The sequence below is a fragment of the Cynoglossus semilaevis genome, chromosome 1 (genome assembly GCF_000523025.1).
Source record: "Cynoglossus semilaevis isolate Cse_v1.0 chromosome 1, Cse_v1.0, whole genome shotgun sequence".
In the NCBI taxonomy this organism is placed as follows: Eukaryota; Metazoa; Chordata; class Actinopteri; order Pleuronectiformes; family Cynoglossidae; genus Cynoglossus; species Cynoglossus semilaevis.
In genome coordinates, this window is record NC_024307.1 from 24,332,393 (window position 1) to 24,352,798 (window position 20,406).

General features: G+C 40.5%; 1 long non-coding RNA gene across 1 annotated transcript in view; it reads left to right on the plus strand.

The window, feature by feature from the left end:
• LOC112488170 (uncharacterized) overlaps window positions 1-11,628 on the plus strand; it is a 50,180-nt gene extending 38,552 nt beyond the window's left edge. Inside the window, exons 4-5 of the long non-coding RNA XR_003051980.1 lie at window positions 5,432-5,497; window positions 10,597-11,628. This is a non-coding gene — a long non-coding RNA (uncharacterized LOC112488170). The remainder of the gene's footprint in view (window positions 1-5,431; window positions 5,498-10,596) is intronic.
• Window positions 11,629-20,406: the final 8,778 nt, after the last annotated feature.

Below are 20,406 nucleotides of genomic sequence, written 5' to 3' on the forward strand. Positions count from 1 at the left end.
CCTTCCTTCACTATTTTGTTCTTTCTTTCTTTCTTTCTTTCTTTCTTTCTTTCTTTCTTTCTTTCTTCCTGCTGTCCTTCCTTCCATCCCTTCTTCCTTCACTCCGTTCTTTCCTTCTTCTTTCCTTCCTTTGTTCCTTGTTTTCCCTCCATGTTTTTCTGTTCTCTTGACCTTCTTTTTCTATATTTACAAACATACTTTCAGTCCTTTGCTACTTTTCCCTCTTGCTCCCTTCAATCTTCCACCTTTACTTCTTTAATTGTTATCATTTACCTTTCCTTTGTCCTCTTTTTTACGTCTGTCGATTATTTATTTTATTCCCTTTAATCTTTTCCATTTGTCATATAATGTTGAGATAATTTTTGTTTATGTTCTGTCAGACCCAACAGTGTCTGCTAACTTTGGATCGTTCTATCACTGAGACAATGTGTTGTTGTCCTGATATAACAGTCTAGACGGTTGAAAATATACATAAAAAAAATATAGCTCTGACTTAAACAATGACAGAAAACTTACTGAGTTTGGAAAAGGTCCTCTGGATCTAGAGTGAAGTCATAATGTCTTTAGGAACCACATTTATCTGCGTTGTGCCTTGGAGAAGGTCACATCCAGTCTTTACTTTACTTTCCGTGCTCTGTCACTGTGGCCCACGTTAGACACTGAGAAAATGTGAATCTTTGGGAGGCCTGCCTGCTGGGAAACTGGTGCACATGCAGCTGACACGAATAATAACAGTGGTAAAATGATTTGAGGCAGCAGGTTTTATTATATCCACTCAAACAAACATGGCAAACACGGCCAACAATGAGGTAGCACGGTGGGTAATGTTGCTAAATCCTTGATTCTCCAAAGAGTGATTCAAAGCTGACGCCTTCTGCTACCTTCACTTCCTTCCTTCCTTCCTCCCTCCCTTTCTCCCTACTTTGCTCTCTTTCTGCTGCACAAACACTTGCCGCTGCCTCTGAGTCTCAGTGAGAAACAGTCCGAGGAGCTGTGAAAGCTAATGAATTGTGCTGTCAGGGAAGTTAACAGATTTATTTACATCTAGGAAAACATATCTCTAGCAACCAGTCATGAAGGGCTGAACAAGTGAAAACTAAACTTTAATGGTTTTCCTGATGAATTGAGTAAAAATTAGGGGCAAGAAAAACAAGCTGAGGAGGCTGTATGTGGCCAAACGCGTAGCTGCACCACTGGAAAATTGGACAGATAATAAAATAGCCAGAGGGACAGATGGAAGTGAAGAGAAGAGAATAAGCAGAAAATCCTCTTTAGGAGATGCGGTGCTGTAGAGACACACACTCCGTGCACGTACACACGTGGTTTTAGCCTGCGAGGCAGGTAGACGGTATCTGTATCTGCTCCATCGAGCCTGTTTGGTTGTTGTAAAGGAACAACAACAGGACAAAAACAGAACAGCCTGTTGGATGTAGTGCAGTATATTTTAATTTGCTGGTGCTCAGACTAAATTAGAAAGAGGTCTGCAGATCAAAGTACTGATGAGAGGGAACCAAGAGAGTTGGTAGTACAGCATAAGTAAGTTGGGAGTGGCTTAAAAGTTGCTAAGGTTGGTGCAGGACCCCGATGGTGAGAGCAAGGCATAGTTTGGTGGAGTGGAGGAGGTTGGGAGTGGCAGAATAGTAGCTAATGGTGGTGCTGGACCCCTTAGGAGAGGGTAAGCTGTAAAGGAGAGGTAGAATTCAATATGGAATACTTGATTAGGATTGTGGTCACATTTGTACGTGTGAAATCTGACATAAATTACCTAAAATTCATTTTATAGAAATCCTTATAGAATGTTGTAGCTTGCATGTTTATGATGTTCCCATTTTATGAAATTTGTTTTTATAAAACATCTTCATAATCTCAAGCATCACAGCAGGAGCAGGTGGAGCGCTGGTTCTTTTCTATCTTATCTGATCAAATGTGGAACTTTTTGACACCACTGTGTTACAAAGTTTTACAGTTGAATTTGCGGGTGAAGATTGCACTGGTACGGTTTCAGCTCATGCTGACTTCGTGTTTTTTTTTTTTTTTGGAGAGAAGTGTGAGAAGAAGGTTGTGCTAATCAGGGCTCAGTGTAGTGTGCTGTAAAATTAAACCTTAACAACACAGTGAGAGTAGAGTTAGGGTGAGGGCAGGAATGGATGAGCCTCTGGCTATGTATCTGTGCGCAAGTGTGTGTAACTGAATGTGTGTGTGTGGTCGAGTGTTCATCCGTGATCAGTCATGTCAGCTGCTGGCCACACATGGGGTCATTAGGGCCTTTAGCGAGGCAGATTTTCCCCCTCCTGTCTGCTTCTGTTAATACATTTCCTCAGATGTCTGTCTGTCCTGGTTAGTTGTGTGTGCGTGTGTGTTTGTTTGTGTGTATGTTGTGAGGGTTTTGTCTGCGAACATTGTGTTAAAACTGCTTGGGGATTCATTGCGACCCCCCTTCTCAGCGTGACAGTTTGTGTGTCTGTCTGTGTGTGTGTGTGTGTGTGTCTGTGTGTTTGTTTATAATCAGCATGGAGACTTGCATTGTTTGCAAATGGCATGAAATACTCAGTGGGCATCCATCTCCCAAATTTGCATGGATTATTCATTGCTCTGTGTTTACAACAATTCATCGTGTGCTTTTTTATTTAATACCAGGCTGTGCACATTTCACAGTACTGCAGTGTGTGCTTCTGAGTGCATGCATTTCGCTTACAGTATATTGAAAAACACCTTCACACTCACACTGGTGTTTTTTTTTAAAATATGCTGTGATAACAGTGATGCTCTGGCAGAAACGTGGCAGTGCTGGATCAGGAGTTACCTGCAGGGTTCAACACCTTTAAATAAATCCAGTAGAAAACCAAGAAGCTGATGTGCAAGTGACATTTGCACATCTGCGATGTTTAGTGCATATAGATTAAAAAATATTTCAGACAGATAATATACATAATAACACAGCAAATAAGCAGCAGTTCTAACAGGAGAAGTACATTTAAAAAGAGTGTCTGGTTTTTACCTGTTTAAATGAACCTGTGCTTAAAGGTACTGTCCTTGGTGCTGAATGCTGGGACACATCAAGGCTTGTACTGTATATAAGTGATAGCTGGTACACTGAGTAAAATTTAAACAAAGAAGAATCACACTTTATTAATATGTCACCTTCCATCTGTGCTTTACTTTGCTCTTGTTGTTTCCTCCACAAGTTGTTTCACATGGCGGTGGTGATTGGTGCTTCATTCTGGAGCTGCATCATCTCAGTGAGAACAGTCAGACATCAAGGTGTAGTGAAAACATTGGTCTCTGATGTTCATGTGCATTCTTAATGTATATAAGTGCTCAACAACAATTTAAGTTGTTAAATGTTTACATTCTGTCCTTTATGAGATAAACAATAGTAATTAAACAGAGGCAGGCCAAATCTAAGCCATTACATTCTGCAGTATCCATTTCAAATCATGGCTGTGTGATGAATATTATTGGTGGGGTTTAAAAAAACCCAAGGCGCTCTAAATGTAATGACAATATAATATAGAAAATGAAGTCAATAAAAACAAAACATCAGGATTCTGTAATTTTGATTTAAAGAAACAAAAAGCAATCAAAGCATCGCCGACATAGAAAATATGTTTAACTTTGTAGATAAGCAGGGTAGTTGAGATGCTTCATTTCACAGTGGAGCTGGTGTTTGGTGGGACAGCAGTAGAAGTGTTGAAGGTGTGATGAGATCTAGTGATAAAACATGTGAGTGCATTCTGGAGTTAATGAAGCACTGCGTGTGAAAGGCCAACAAGGCTTAGGAAAAGAAATTCAAGAAACTAACCTTGACATGATCTTTGGATTCAACCAAAATGACCTCTGAGAATCATCTGGAAATCCACAGCTGAGATACACCTTGTTGTTGTAGGCCTTTAAAGTCTATTCTTTATCACATATGAAGCCAAAGGAAAAAAAAAAAGAAAGGAAAAAAGACCAAATCGTTACCGTGCCCTTACCTCAGAAAGTAAAGAAACATTCCACATCAAGCATTACAATGAAGGCAGTGAGTGCAGACAGGTTGCAGGAGGGCCTCATTAACTCTGGGTTTTGTGTCTTTGTGTGGCACTTTCCTTGGGATCACATGTTTTAATTAAATTTAAATGAATGTATGAAGCAGCACGAAGTCTCATGTTTAAAACAAAACACAGCGGGATCACATTGATATGTGAAGGACTTGACTGCTGTGCCATGTCACTCTCTGGGTCTAATGAATTGTAGGCCAATGTGAGTTTTTGCTTTGAGGGGGTGTAGATGAACTTGTGTGATTTTGTGTGTGTGTGTGGTAATCTTGCATATTAACCTGACCTCCAATTACTACACCACGCTGCTCTTTCACTCTGGACTGATGGTAATCTCTCTCAGGCCGTGGCATTTCTTTTAGCAGCACATGTTTATGATGGAGTGGATTCAGCACCATGGTCAGCGACTCTGGTCTGTTGCAGACAAAATTCTAGTTTAATACCTTTATGTTTACGGACGCCAGGTATGATGGAGCAGCTCCACACTGATCCCTAGGCACAATGAATGAGTGAATGAATAGAGGAGAACAGGAAGGCCACAAACTGGACTGCCTGTACATTTGTCCTTGCTTCCCTTGTTCTCTTTCCTTCCTTCCTTCCTTCCCTCGTACCTTCCTTCCTTTCTTCCTTCCTTCCTTCCTTGCTTCCTTCCATCCTTCCTTCCTTCCTTCCTTTCCTCCTTCATTTCCCCCTTCCTTATCTCCTTCCTTCCATCCTCTCTCCCTCCCTTCCTTCTTCCCTCCTTCCTTCCTTCCTTCCTTCCTTCCCTCCTACCTTCCTTCCGGACTACTAGAAGTAGCATTGCATTTTTGTGAAATTGGATTTAGTAAAATTTGTTTCAGCTTTATCGCAAAAAATCCATAGTACATGAAAAAAAGAAAACAACTCTTTCCTATTGTAACTAATAATATTACAACAATAACAACAACAACTACTCCTACTACTATAGTCACAGTATAAATTGAGTCCTGGAAGCCAGATCTCGGGGTTACATCACTTCCTTTTTTGTCTCTTGTATTTCCCGAATTCGCACAAGAGAATGTGGGAACTGCGATGTTTGTCCTCGTTAGAGTTTTGGCTCATCGAACCAGACCAGGGTAAAAAGTGCAGACTCACAGGTTTTGGACAGTGACAAATTTTCTATTGATTCGGCTCTGCACCCCAACAATTGCATTTAAAATTAAACAATGCATGAGGTTAAAATGCTGACTTTTAACTTCAGTGGTTTGGAAACATTTTATACTGGAGAGGTGGAGAAACGGGACAGTAAAACCATTTCACATTGACAGGAAAGGCAGTATTGCTGTAAAAACAGGGTTTAAAAGCTGAAGAAGTCAATCATAATATGCAACTGCAGACCTGACTGTCATTTTCTGCTTTATCTTCAATCCAAGGATCATGGACCAAGTTTGAAGAGACAGCTGTTAGATCTTGGAGACCATGATAGACCGTGGTAAAAGGTAGGTGATGCTAACACATTTCATTAAAAAAAACTTATCTTAAAATCACTTACATAACCGTCATCGACTCTTAGTAACTCTGGGCTACCTGTTCGTTTGCTCAAGTTCAACAAATTTGACTACTTTTCCCAAAATGAAAACTTGGTTATCTGTTAGCTAAGTATTAGTTTGCTAACTGTTTCTGTTTTCAAAGTAGGAATTGGTCGTTTGTTGCTCATTTTTTGGAAATAGTTATTGACATCCTGACAATCTGCTTCCATATTTAGCTTTAATTACACTGCATGTGTTTAAGCTTTTAGCTGTAAACTGAGTTTTTCAGTTGAATTCAACATGGGTCTTATTTGAAATAATACAACTCATTTAATTTCCTATGATGTCATCGACACTGAATCGTCGATTTCAATATTGTTGAAATAGGCAGTGGAGTTCTGCTAATGTTACACATTTACAAGTCACCATCTGTCCTGCTCCACTGCCGGACGTCCATACTCTTTAGAGGCCTCTCGTCCAGATAATTCCCATCATGCCGTAGCGTTCATTATCAGTGGGCTCTTATCTCTGCCTTGTTGTCAGATGATGATGGAGTGAGGGAACAATGACTGACCTTCATCCAAACCCTTGGCAGCAGAGAGTGTTTGAAGCTGCTGCCGTCAAGATGTTGTGATGTAAACAAAAGCAGTGTTTACTCCCTTTATCTGAGGCTTCTTCACCCTAACTGTCTCCATCCACTCAATTCAAGAATCTCCCATTCGTTTCACTCCTCCAGACTGAACTGTGCTGTTACTGTTCAGTTTCCTCCTGTGTAAAATACCATCAGGTGGTTTCCTTGTCACTGAAATCTGATTAGTGTACGAACGAGGAAGGATGATGAAACGATCTTCCTCCTCCTCTCTCTTTAAGGTTTTCTCTTTATGCTCAGGAATAAGTTGTGCAAACATGAGCAGCCTGGTTTGCTGTTGTGGGTCTATCTTTGGATCATTCTCAGAATAATTTAGTCAAATGTTTTCATTTCTTGTCTCCTTCAATATTAACTCAATCCTGGTCATACCTTTCACATAAATAGTTGTATTTTACTGTGTTGTTTTTCAGTGTTTGCAGCTCCAGTATTTTTTAGCATTTAAAGGCACTTTTATTATTTATTTTATACCAGCTCTTATGTCTGCTAGCTATGTTGTGTTTCCTCCTAGCTCTGTGTTCGTTGGTTGTTATTTGAGCTTTTTGTTTTCCAGTTAAAGTTTGTGACATTTTGACTCTGTTTTTTCCTCACTGTATAGATCTCTCGTTTGCTAACATTCAGCTGCTTCTGTCTCATTTAGGGCTCGCTTTTAGCTAGCTCCTAGTAGGGCAGCCATTACATTTTAGCCAATGTTGTCTGCATTTTACCTAAAGTTTCAGATGGCCTTCAGCTTATTTTGATTTACTTTATTTTCAAGTCTAGCTCTTAGCTTGTTTTTTAGCTTCTTACAAGTCTGGTTCTTTTTATTTATACACACACATATATATATCATTTAAATTTATTATATTATTATTATTTATGTTTACATTTTTTATTTTCTTGTGCAAAATATTATGCTTGGTCCTTTAACACCGTTAATCTTTAGATGGAAAATGTAACAATGTCTGTACCACACCAACTGTTTTATCCTTAATGCAGTGGCTGCGCTGCTGCACAGATTTATTGACCCGTAGCCACATTTAAACGCTAAAATATTTTATAGGGCCTGAAGCAAAGCAGTGCAGCATCTCAGAGATGTGTTTCCATGAAACGCTGATTCACTTCTCTCTGCTCAAGTAACTGGGCCAATACTGAAGGCCGGTTTACTCCTCTGACTCCGAGTGTGATTTACATTATCTCCTCAATTAGCAAATGGTAGTGAAATCTGCTGCATTTACATCGTTACCTATCCTCCTTCCTCTTCTCCTCTTCCCACTCCTTCTGCTTTTACCTATTATGTTTATAATCACGTCCCCCCAGCTAGAGTTTGCAGTGGGGAGGATCAGCAGACTGAGTTTTCCCACAGTGAGATGCTCATACATCAGTGTCAGATCAGCCGCCGGTCTCACAGTAAAACATAAATAATGACACATCTGTCCAAGCTGCTTCTGAGCCAGCAGCAGAGACATGGACGTCAATAAGGTTTTAGTTTCCACGACAGCAGACGATAGAGTCCCAGAGGGACAACGTTCACCTGGACAGCAGCTCATGTACTGATTTTTATGTATAAACAAGGTCAATGTCAATAAATAGAAAATACATGCAGTATACACATCTGTCCACATCATGAATCGAACAATCCACAATTTTACATCAATTCTGTCAACTTGCGACGATGCCACCTGCGCTGAAAGCTCAGTGGATCTGTACTCGACTACTCTGCCTTAGGCTGCGTTGTCGAGCTCAGATCCCCTACACCACACCTCCACACCAAGAAACACACCTTGTTGCATTAGGGGTGAGTTTCATTGCGACGCAACTCGTGAGAATTCAATTAAGATTCATAAATGTTTCAACACTGTTATAACTTAATCACAGGAACACAAAAGCAGGAGAAACTACAGCTCCCAGTAGGAAAATCAAAGTCACTCATGCTGCCCAGAAAGATTCTTTAAGGTGTCCCGGTGCCATGCCACCTTAAAAAATCTTTAAGGTGAAATCCTTAAGCCTGAAACACAGTCTATAATAAGATATATGTAGATATGTTTTAATGTGGTATAACTTCACTGTCGTCCATATTGAGTCATGAAACAGTGACCGACCCCAGAGCCACATATTGGACATGTATGACAAATTACATTAGGCTCCTCCAATATAGCAGTAATCACACATACACTGGGGTCAAACCTGGTCTCTGGAGAACACAGGGCTTTCAGTTAGACCAGGAAAAGTCCGTTGGATAAGAATTACTGGGCTTATGTCTCTCTTTCAAGCAGAAACGGCTTCATTTTATTTTGTTGGACCCTGAGTTTATAACATTTTCCATCAGAATCTATTGGCTTTTGGGTTTTTTCTTTGGGAGAAGGTTAGAATTGATTATGTACTCATCAGTCCGTCTGTCTCGTGTCTTTGTCCTGTGAAATTAAAAATACCTGTCGCTGTCTGTCTGACATGCTGCTATCGATCCGTCTATTAAATCCTTTCTGCTGCTCCTTCATAGTAACGCACGGTTCCACAGAGCAGCAGCCTGCACAGGAAAACCAAGGACAGTTCCATCGGTTTTTAACAAGTCAGCAACAGCAGAAATTCAGCCTTGAACCAACACAGAGCCGCTTACTCTACTTTCAGCATCTTCATCTTGGTTCAAGTTCTTGGTTTTTAGCGAATAACATGTTGGTGGACCAGCACAGAATACACTAACTAATGCTAATATTCACCAAGAAAATAGAATTACGGTGCAGTAGTACAGGATTGGTGCAGGGATAGATGCTGTATTTCAGGGAGGAGATTTTTAGGGTGGCTGCAGTGGCTGTTTCAAAGATTAAAACAATAATGAAAAGACAGTTATCTAAAATCAGATTTTAATTACATGTTTCTTTTTATTTAAGGACTAGAGTACAATTCTACACACAATATTTGTAAAATACAAGAGCAGCAGCTTTTTTCAGGATGAGTCATAAAATATGTACTGTACTGTAGAAGCAACAGAGAACTCCTTTCCCTGGCTTTTCTGAGAGTTTTCATTGAATAAATGCTTTATACACACACACACACACACATACACGCGCGCACACACACACGTTTTCAGTTACTGCTGGCTATTAGATTCACAGGAGTGAGTCATGGCCGCTGTCATACACCGTCCTTTTTGTCCTCAGTTTGTCTGCCAGGGATGACTAAGACCATTCACTGTGCTGATGATGCATACATACACACACACACACACACACACACACACACACACACACTGTGATCTATTTCTGAAAGGAAAGCCCCCATGACATCAATCTGGCTCTGCTCTTGGCCTCATGACAGCTGCAAATAATGACAAACATTCTTATTTATTTGTTATATTTAATCATTTCCCATGAATATCCGGGACCACGAATGCCCTGTGCCAACAACGGAGATTGAAAATTGAATGTAATGGACAGTGCAGGAAACATGGTAGTAGAAATAGAATGATTCTTTAATTTCTAACAAAGTTGACACACTCAACAAACTCTAAAACCTCTGGGGATTTATATTTATATTCTGGACACACACACACACACATATATGTCTGTGTGATTATATATATATATTTACATATATATATATATATATGTAAATTGTTGACTTTATCAATGACTTTATCAAGCACTAGTGTAGGTCTTTGAGGTAACCTTCTATCAGACCACGTTAATCGACAGGTCACTTGCTCCATATCAAGTCTGGTTCATCAACCACAGCCTCATTGGTCGATGAAGTGGTCAATATTGATAACTTGATCTTTGTAAAAATCCTGTTGACCGCAGGAAAAAAATCCTTTGTTTGATGTTAATTGATTCCTTCCTGTTTTGAGTTGGTACAGTCCACACTCCCTCCTCGTTCACTTTTAATGCCAGCACTTAGTCTATGCAAATGCCCACACATACACTCTTGATTACGTGCGTGTATGTGTGTGTGTGTGTGTGTCCAGGCGCAGCAGCTGCACCTTGTTAATTGACGGCACTAAATTCAAATAGGATGACCATCACAGTGGACAGGGACATAAATATTAACACATCATAAAGCACTATATAAATCTGGGCCAGGTTTCATTTGCACCCATATCTATATGCAGCTGTTAGCATCTGTCAGGGAGGAAGGGGTTGTCATTTATTAAAGGCAGGAAGGGTGAAACCTCAGGGATTTAAAGTTGTTGTAGTAAAAAAAAAATTAGAGTTAGGAAATGACTCTATTCTAACAAAAGAAGAAGAAGAGCGCCATCTGAAGTAGAGGATGTTGGGAAAACAGAGGTTACATTATCTTCACATGACCTGAATCCAACGTTAATGACGGGTTGTTTTTTTAATTATGTCCAAAGTACACTTTTAATACTTAAAAAGAAGAAGACTGCCAATATAATAGGTACAAAAAGACCCCATTACTATTTTCGATTATCTGTTTCCTCTGATGGCAGGTCCATTACTGTGAACCTCCGTCCAACACAGCACCTCTGGGGGATGCTGAGCTGGGATTTTACATCATGGATGAGGAGTGGACCCTTCCGTCCGTCTGCTCCACCTCCACCATGTGATTATTCCATAAACCTAAATCTCTGAGGAACTTTCCGGCATCGTGGCCACAAATAATTAACGCAGCTCTGACAGTAATGGAAAGTTCAACCTTATACTAGAAAGATGAGTCTAATGAGGCTGCCGCTGACCGTGTACTTCATCCTCCAGAGACCAACTCACAAACACACAAAAGCAGACTTGACCTGTCCTTGGTACCCAGCTGTTGTTGTGCTGCTCCTGCTGTTCCTCTCGCAGCCTGGTGGTGGCGTCTGCAGCCTGCAGCAGCTGAGAGCAGAGTAGAGGTGGCAGGTGTTGACACAGTTGCACCTGCGGGGATTTTATCGCCCGCAAAAGCTGTCGCTCTGCAGCTGCTCAACGCGACGTCTAATCAACGCAGACGTGGCAAAGTAAAAGAGTAAAAGAGCAGAGCGAGGTAGAAAACAATGGCTTTTGGTGTGTGTGTGTGTGTGTGTGTGTGTGTGTGTGTGTGCGACTCAAGCTTCCTCTACACATATAAACAGAAACATAATTAGCCATCAGTCGCCTCATTAGCTGTGGCAGAGATTGTAAACAGCATGTTTGGGCAAATTTACAAAACCCGAACATGAGGCTGAAATCCCACTAGAATATGACTGAAATGAAGAGTTTGTTTACTTCATACACGCCGCAAAAATATTCCAATCTTCCAGCTTGTCCCTGAGATAGAGCTAATAAAAAACATCCACCGACATTAAAACGGAGAGTTAGAAAGTAGCTTATCAGGAAAATAGATCTTTCAAAACTTTCACGGTCCTTAGTAGTTCTCTAAAGTTAGGGTTAGTTCAGGCGGGGCCAAACTTTTTGGTTCACGGGCCACAATTATCCTAACATTGAACTGGGGGACATATGTAATGACATGTAAAAGTCATGCATAAAGGCTAAAAAGCTAAAATGCTTCAATCATTTTCTATGCCATCTATTGGGGAAACGTGGGTATTGCAGGGAAAAGGTAGAAGTTTAATGATAATATAAATAAATTATATAATTTGGAAAAGTTCGGTGGGCCGGATTAAAAACCTGAACGGGCCACATCAGGCCCCTGGGCCTTAGTTTGAGCATGCCTGGGTTAGTTTGGACTGCCTGATATTTGCCATGTTTTGTCTATTTCCCAAAAATATATATATTTTTTTACAAACTTAAGGATCCTTTTGGTGAAAACATTGTGAGCTAACCTGTACAAGCTAGAGTAAGGGTCATGTTTGATGACAATCTTTTTGTTGATTCAAATGCTTAGCAATGTTCACAGTTTTCTTTTAGCTAATTTGGTCATATCACGGCCGAGCCATCGTTTGTCTCTTTATTCTAGCTTTAATGTAGCTGCTCGTGGTCTCACTGTAGACTTTAGTGTTTTAATGTTGTGAGCTGACTGGTGGTTCTGTTTCTTCCTCAAATTGTTGATGATATTTTAAACTGCTTTTTAAAATTACTTTTTATCATACTAATTACTAACATACTGTAGTATCAAATACAGTAGTACCTCCATTCGACTATTTACAGATTTTCTCATGCTCAGTTCTCCCCGTTCTTCAAAAGACTTCCACATCCCTGGGTTTCTTCGTTTTCTCAGTGAAGACAGAGATGTTGTTCCTCTCAGTGGGACTTCTTCATCTTCGTCCCCGGTCTTTTCACCTTTCCTCCTGACTGGTGATTTATCTGTTCTCAGGTCTGAGGTGTCACTGCCTTCAGAGTCCAACACTCTCCCAATCAGTCATAGTGAAGTTCAAGGTTCTTAACTGTCTGCTCTGCTCTCTCTCCACAAAGGCCTGGTGAGCTGTGTGTGTGTGTTTGCGTTGATGTGTAAGTGATGGTAAATGGAGGAACGAGGTACATTTGTGTTTGTTTTCTGATTTTACACTGTGTTAGAACGGATCTGTTGTTTCCACAAATATAATTGTGCAGCCCAAATGCATTATGGGACGTAAGCATGGAAACACGTTTTCAAGACACGCTAATCTCTTTTCCATTGATACCGTGTATAATGTTCAAATTTGTCATTTGGCAGCGCTGAAACATTTATTTGTTTGGCAAAAAGGCTCTAAATAATAATAGTGATGGGGGAAGCATTTGGTGGATGATTCTCTTCATTATCACAAGTGACGGCTTCTATAAAGACTGCAAACAGTATCATTATAAGATGATAAAAAACTTGCATATGAAGCAGCAGTTTCCACTGTTGTGAATCATTTGACAACCTTCAATTGCTGTCTTTAGTGGAGAAACATCAGATATTTATTATAACTGAAGGAGCTAGGAGCTACATTTGTAAAACACTGGTGAGTAGAAAGACAAAAATAAGTTTCTTATTGCATCTTATAGAATGGTTCACTTGGATACATGGTTGAAACACAAACACTAAGACATGATGATTTTTATATCACAGGAGGGGGAAAGAAAAGCTTCATTAAGGCGTTTATCTTTTAATTAGGCTTCAGCGTTTTCAGGCTGCAGCTCCTTCCTCCTCCTCCTCCTCTGCCTGCAGCTCAAAAAGGAATGAACGATGGACATTTTTTTCTTCTAATTGACAAGCTGCCATATTCACTCTGTCCTCATGTAAATGCACAATCACCAACTCATGCAGCCCACATTCAAAAGCTAATTACCCTAGACAGAAAGAGTGCTGGAATTCTGTGGCTCTGTCGGTGAATGCTGTTTTTTTTCTGAAGTATTCGCTCAGATAAATAAGAGGACAATCATGTAGATAAGAAAGAAGCGCTGTCTTTATTATTTAATAGGTGTTTTAAATAAAGCAGCAGAGGAGAGAGTAAAGAGGGCTAATTTAAATTGCCAAAAATGATTGAGCTGTATTGTGTAGTCCAGGCTGGATAATGACTAACAGCAGAAAAACACCCAGAAAGGATGAGAGAGAAGGAAGGAAGGAAGGCAGAGAGAGGGGAGAAGGAAAAGACCACTTGATGTGCTGAGGCGGCTGAATTGGACTTGATCACTGGGGTACTCGATGAGAGAAGCCAGTATTTCAGCAGACAATCCTCCTGCTGATATACTGCAGTGTACCGTTCCCTCTATATCACCTGTGCAAATACACGCATTTAAATAAAATAAGAGTCTCTCCTGAGGTTAGAGACACGTATCCCGGCTGCAGAGATGATTAACTCAGACAGGATATAGCTAATGAGGGAGCCAAATGGGATCTGAAGGGATGTATCTGTTTACAGGGCACAGACTGAGCATATGTACAGCTTCCATTACACACAATATGTTGCACCAGCTGGAAATCAATCCTCGTTTCTGTCGTCTCCGTTTGCTATGACTGGGATAACGTGAAGTCCCTCTCATCTTTTTACACTTTGTTCTAATGTTTCCTAATGACTGCACTGCTGTTGGGGATTATTTACAGCAGCAGAATTACTAAGAGTCCAAAGCTGCTTGGTCGACGCTGCCTTTTCCCCCCAGTTTAGAGGATGCTGCTAAATTGTAGTCTCTGTCTTTTTGCAGATGACTCTGTTTTTTATCTGCGTAGTCGCACAACAAACTTTTCACACAGGCAGAAAACTTTGGAAATGCTCTCTTGTGCCAATGAGGGCTGCACATAATGTAGAGCAAAATGAAGGCATGCATATGAGTTTGTTGGCATTATTCAATTTTAGCTGACAACAGCAGAACAAAACGTTGTTTTAGGGACAATTAAAGACAATTTTTGAAAAATCCCCACTTATCTCCAAAGGACTAACAAGGAGTGCAGTGAAATAATAACAATAAAAAACTTTCTAATTAAGCACATTGTCTCCCACTCTGGAGATAATTTAGCAGAACTCAATCTCTTAGACGGAATTCAACAAATTACTGGTCCACCGTCTTCTCGTCAGAGCATGATGTGCAAACAGTAAATGAGGCGTTGCGTTATTAGCCACGACAGTGCATTGTCTGGCTGGAGCACATGCTGCAGAACATGCTGCACAACAGTTCAAGGAGTAATTAACACTTCATTCATGATGAGAATGTGAGGCATTTAATCACAGTCACTGCAGTGAAATTAGACTAGCCTCATTGTTGCTTCCATGCCTAATTAAAATCGCCCAGACATTTAATCCTAATATGTCTTTATTTATTTTTAATTTTTTATCCCCTGTTTTCTGTTTCTCATTCGTGCTGTCAACTGACAATTTGAATATATTTAAGTATTAAGGTGTTGTACTTATAGTCAGGCTAGGAGCTACAGTATGTCTTATACCTTACGGCTATTCCGCTTTTTTGGAAAAAAGTTAATCATCATCTGCTTAGCATTTTTGTTCTGTTGCGTAAGCTACTTTATGAGAAAATGTTTAAATATTCTTTGATACCTTTGCAGCTATTTTGGCTAACCTACTGTGTATCTATTCAGAGCTTCACATTTAGCCCTGTACATTGTTGTACGTCATTCTGATCCTTTTGTCAATTTCACAGGTACTATTTATGCTAGCCCAACGGTGAGCCTCCAACCGTTGGGTTGACAGCGGAACGTGCTAACCACAGCACTGAGCAATTGTTAGCAGTTAGCAACTTAGGCTAACCTTAAAGGGTTGAGCACAAACGGCCTTTGGTCTGGCAGTGGTGGCTTGGTAGACTTGTACCTAGCTACAGTATATGTACTTGTAGTTTTGTAACTTGGATTATTCACGTGGTTTTTAGATTATATTGCATTTTTGCAACACCTTTCCTGTAAAAAGCTCATGTGAAAAAAGTAATTTTATCCCTTGGCTGTTTTTCTCTTTATCTGCATAAATAAAAATAGTGCCTTAAAGCCTTAAAGTTAGCGTAACAGTGCTCATGGATTTATGGAAAAATCCTAAATGATGTTCTAATCTGAGCAGGGCCTGGATATTCTGCAGGGAGATGAGAGGAAAAAAGCTTCTGTTTTTCTCATGGGCCGAAGCTGGAGTGTGTTTTTTTTTTCTGTTTGACACAGGATTAATAATAGACACAGATTTATTCAGAGGGGTAAAGCTCCAGGGCTCTTCTGTGCTTTTACCATTTAAATGAATTTCTTGGAAAAAAGCAGTTTCCAGGCAGGATTAGAGAAGCAAATATCTGCTTCATGGTTCTTTGATCGGAACTGTAAATACCACTGAATAACAGGTGGAATTAACATGTCACTCAGTTACTTCTTTGTGCACTAATAGAACACTTGCAGTGTGAAGCTAAGGCTGGAGTGTTTGAAGAAGAAGACAGTGTCTCTTCTACTTTTCTCCTTCCAAACTTTGAGGAATTTTGAATGTGAAAACAACAGATTTAAGATGGTCAAAACACATTTGTGCCGTTCAGGACAGGACGTTGTTGCGTAATTGAAGCTGACCACAAGTGACTGAAATTTCCTTTGACCAGATTTGGCTAATTTTAGCTCATTTTTAAACTTGACAGTTTTCAGTATTATAACAAGATAGTTTAGCTAACCTTAGCTCAGTGTAGAACAGAAACTAAAGTGACAAAACTATGGTTTTCTTTTGGTCCATAATCCATCACCTAGTCTGCCCCCGCTGGGGCAGCTTGGGGCAGCAGTTATTTTGGTACATTGTCTGCTGCTAACAGCTAATTGAGCTATTTCTGGATTTTCTGACAGCCTTAAGATGTTTTTAGATATTTTCTTTATCTTTTTTTCAGCCACTTTCTTTGTCAAATCTTTAGCCACTTTTGCACAAATTGTGTTTAAGTTATTGTTTGACATTTTTAGATTACTTCCTTTTCTTACATTTCATTAAGTTAGGTATGTCTTTTGGATGATCATTTTGCTTTTGTCCAACCAAATTCCTTGAAGACTCTGGATAACCTTTAAGCAAATTTGATGTAATTTAATGGCAACTTTAAGACTTTTGTTTTAACTAATTAGTTGAAAGTGCAGTAAAATAGCAGGAAGCAGTTTGGCTTTGGGGTATTTTGAAATGGTAATAAAATTTGGCTATTATTGAAAAAAACAGAACACTCCTGGTTTCCCTCGCTCTCTCTCTCTCTCTTTCTCTCTCTCTTACACACACACACACACACACACACACTCATTCTTTTGCAGCTCTAGACCGTCATGGCACAGAGCACACACAGCTCTACTTCACCTTCCGACCTCAGTCGTCGCTCGGTCTCTGCTCTGTGTTCACTCAGACTCAATGACTTGTGAAGGTCGAAACCAGAGGAGCCAATTAGTGGGAAGTAAACCATCAAGGACTCATTTCTTTTTTTCTGCCCATCACCTTTATGTCCAATTGTTCCTGCAGCTAAGCTTTAAAAACACTTTTCAAAACTAGAACCCGTCACATTTTAATTCCTGTGCTCCTGAATTGTTCATTTAAATACATTTTCCTGAGACCTTTGACCCTGAATGGCAGTGTCTCTGTTGGCTGCTCAGCAGACACTTTTGGGCTGTAATTAGTCGCTGACACTTGAACTAATGCTATTATACACTGTCCCTGTGCTGCATGAAGACGTCCACAACTGTCCAAAATCTGTTCTCTCACACTGCAGTTGGCAGATTTTAAACATTTTCAAAGCAATGGTGATTGTTTGGTTGAGAAAGTGACAAAAATGGTCTTTGATAGTAACACAAGTTCATGTATTTTATATCAGTGTAAATGATTTATTGAGATATCTGTGTGACGGTGGCTCTTTGGCCCAGAGGCAGTGTCTCTGTCATTGGTGTGGAACCCCAGGGTTCACCTCCATTGAATCCCAGTTAAGGTGGTTGGTACCTTCCAGTGGACTCACCACCTGCAGGAAGGTTCAGGGGGGTTGGTACGGTGCAGTGTGATTTGGGTGGTGGTCATGGAGACCGCTGTCCCCACGAGTCGGTAACGGATAAGCGGATGAAACTGGATGGATGGGTCCGTGTAAGGTTTAAGCAATTATGTTTAAAGGCGAAGTGATTAGTGTTCTGGCAGTTCAACAAGTTTGTTTTGTTGAAAATCCTGGAATTATTTCAGCTGCTTTTGCAACAATCACCAAAGCAATTGTTGGGATAGTTCATTATGTTTACATGCTAAATTGTTATTTTTCACTTTAAGGTTTTTCTTTTTCATTTTTCTGCTTATCCATCCATCCATCCATCCATCCATCCATCCAGTTTCATCTGCTTATCCGTTACCGACTCGTGGGGACAGCAGTCTCCATGACCACCACCCAAATCACACTGCACCGTACCAACCCCCCTGAACCTTCCTGCAGCCTTAACTGGGATTCAATGGAGGTGAACCCTGGGGTTCCACACCAATGACAGAGACACTGGGCCAAAGCGCCACATTTTTCCGCTTATTTTTTAAAAACTATTTCTGTGCATGCTGTTCAAACCAAGACACAGTTACAGCTAATATCTCTCCAATTCTACTACAGTCATTTCACAGTATTCCACAATTTCCTGTAGGTAACTTTTCTGAAACTGGTTGCATACAAACAATAAAATTTAACACAAACTCAGTGTGCAGTAGGTTCTCACACAAAAACACATACAAAAAACAGTGCTTTGTTTGTTGACTTCCTCAGTATGAAAACAGGAAAAAAAACATTTACGTCTTTCGACATTATTCAGTTTTGACCTATTTTGAATCCATAGCCCTGAAGACAATGAACGCAGAGGAAAATACATATTTATTTAGGCCAATATGCAAATAATTCCCCTTTGTCGTTGGGTTAGTTTGGGTTTTCCTTTTAATGAGTGTGTGCATTTTTCTAGTTTAAAAATATAACTGCATAACCCATGGAGAGAAGTGCCTTTGTTCTTCACAGCTTTACAGAGCACAAAAGAAGAAAAGAATGCAACCATAACAGTCACATGTTTAGTAAAAAAAAAACCCAAAGAATACAGTCTATGGTTGGCAAAACAAAAGGAAACTAGAAATACCTCACAGTTAAAAATATAAAAAAAACAGCTATAACAATTTACCCAGACAGCTAGTTATAGTTATAACCTAGTTGTAAAGGTTAGCACATTTAGTAAAGTTAGTTGAAAAATAGCTATATATTATAGTGGAGGGAAAAGTTAACATCAAGCAACAAATGAAAAACAGTGTAGTGTAACACCAAATATTGAGTATGAAAACCTCTACATTTTACTCAGGAAATCAGAAAATTCAATATTCTGGAAATGTATTAAACAACTGTGTGCAAAATACTATTAAAAATTCACGTTTAAGTGTTTTTTAAATTTGCTCATGGACTTGATATAAAAAAAACAGCTATTTTTGCTTTTGCTTTTGTTTTTGCAAAACAATGCCAACTAGTCGACATCCAGGCGATAGAACTACATTTCTAACTTCAACAGATAAGAGTTCTTTTCCCAGTGTCAGTGAACTCATCGCTGTGGTAAACCTTTTACATGTGCAGAGTGAAATGCATGACAAGATGTAATCAAACAATAGGTTAGTTCAAAATAAAATAAAAAAAGCCCGCCATAGTTTGCTACTATGGCCCGCTCATGTGCTGCCACCAGTGGCTAAAACAGGTACTGCACTCCTCTCTGTGCCCAGTGTGATTTGTCCGACAATCAGCTGCGACATTAGAGGAGTCAGTAATAAGGTATGGGGTCGATCAGGCTCACTGTAGGACTGTCTGCTGAGGCCCCACGCAGTACAGTCACACGGAGCTCAATAAGAGGCTCCTGGCCTCAGGGGCAGGCCAGTAAATGAAAGAGGATATTGGGGAGATGAGTATTATCACCGTCCATCATTCTCCCTCTGTCGGCCATAACAACACTGTTCTCCGTTATTGCACTCCCCCTGAGAAACACCAGCAGCTGCCACTGATAAAGAAATACGAGGAGGTAGAAGGGAGATTGGATGGACGCACAGATGGTTGTGGTGGAATTTGAAGAGATTGGAAAGCTGAGAGTGGTGCGGTGCTGGGATTCGTGCCTGACATGCAAGAAGGTGTCAGGTTCAATTCCATCTCCTTCGTATTTCCAGGTTTGGGTACATTTGGACATCTAAGTGGTGTAGAAACTGTGCCGTGATCTGAGTCAGCAGTGTGTGTGTGTGTGTGTGTGTGTGTGTGTGAACGGTTACATCATGATGCAGTGGCAGGAAATCACACCACAATCAGTGACTTCATCACGTCCCTTCAGTGATGTCACTGAAGCGCAGCCGCTTGGTCATCAATTTTTCCCCATTCTTTAAATAGTCCACAGACTTCCTTATCGTCTTCCCTTCTTTCTCTACTCACCACCTCCTGTCCTCGCTCCTCCCCACTTTTTCGTCCCACCGTCCTCATTTCTTCTTCACTCTGTGAACAATACAGCTGCGGCTTATCTCAAACTCTGCCCTTATTTGTCCCTCTCTTTCTCCCTCATTCTCTTCCAAGTCGCTTTAGCAGCAGCAGTAAGAGAAGGAGGTGATGGTGGTAGAAGAGGAGGAGGAGGAGGAGGAGGAGGATGTGAGCCATATCGCAGGCTTTTTGCTAGATTAATTTGCAGGGGCCCTGGCCTGCAATGCACTACTGCTTACTGTACGCAGTGAAAGTCACTGAGGGATTAACGGCAGTGGCCCCCACCCACTTGCTGCCTCGGCAGAAATAAAAGACCCCCCATCCCAACCCACACCATGCACCCCCACTCCTCCCCTCTTCCCTGCTTAACCAAACCCCCATCTTTCTTTCCTCTCTCAGTCCGAACCACTTTCTCTATCTCTACCTCCTTCTCCCTTTTTCTTCCTCTCCATCCCATCAACCCCCTCTCCAGTTAATTACTGTAATGGGCTGGCCGTCCT